Consider the following 731-nt stretch of genomic DNA (forward strand, 5'->3'; position numbering starts at 1 on the left):
GGGGGGTAAGAGGGAGCATGCCAAAATTAGTCAGTGCATCATTATGATGCATAGGCCACGGGACTTATTCTCCTTTTTCCACTAAATCTGACTCGTATATGTTGGAAAAATTAGCAATTTTTTGATTAATCTAGTCCAGAAATAAATTATGAACATGACATTGACAATATTAAACTCAGACAGATATCTTATCATGTCATACTAGACATAGCAGAATTTTTTTTGTGAAACAGCTAGTACGACCAACACAAAATAAACAGGAGCAGGATAAACAGCTTATAACCTTCGGTCGGCCAATTCATGGCAGCGGCGGTCTCCTCGGCAGGCTTCTTCTAGGCTTTGGTTTGCTGGCTTATGGTGATGACGAGAATGATGAGGATGTAGTCCAAGTAGCGGACAAAGACGAGCAACGGCGAGCAGTCGCGTCGGAGACGCCCCAAAAGCCTAATCGCCCTTCTCCCGGCGCAAGATCGCACTTGGAGGGGTTCAGAAAGCCTTCTCTCTCATGCAACCGTGTACGCGGTGGACAAGATGTGGGAACCAGAAGCAGAATGATGGTGTGTGATATTGGATAGAGAAGATGCGATATGATCTAGGTGAAAGCTAGGATTGCCGATGCATAGGTCTCAGCTCGACTCGTTCACGAAATACGACACACACTCACACACGAGGTGGGCGGCGAAGGAGGAGCACGCGTGTACCACACTTTTTTCAAGTTCCAATAGAACGTG

The sequence above is a fragment of the Triticum aestivum genome, chromosome 3B (assembly GCF_018294505.1).
Source record: "Triticum aestivum cultivar Chinese Spring chromosome 3B, IWGSC CS RefSeq v2.1, whole genome shotgun sequence".
In the NCBI taxonomy this organism is placed as follows: domain Eukaryota; kingdom Viridiplantae; phylum Streptophyta; class Magnoliopsida; order Poales; family Poaceae; genus Triticum; species Triticum aestivum.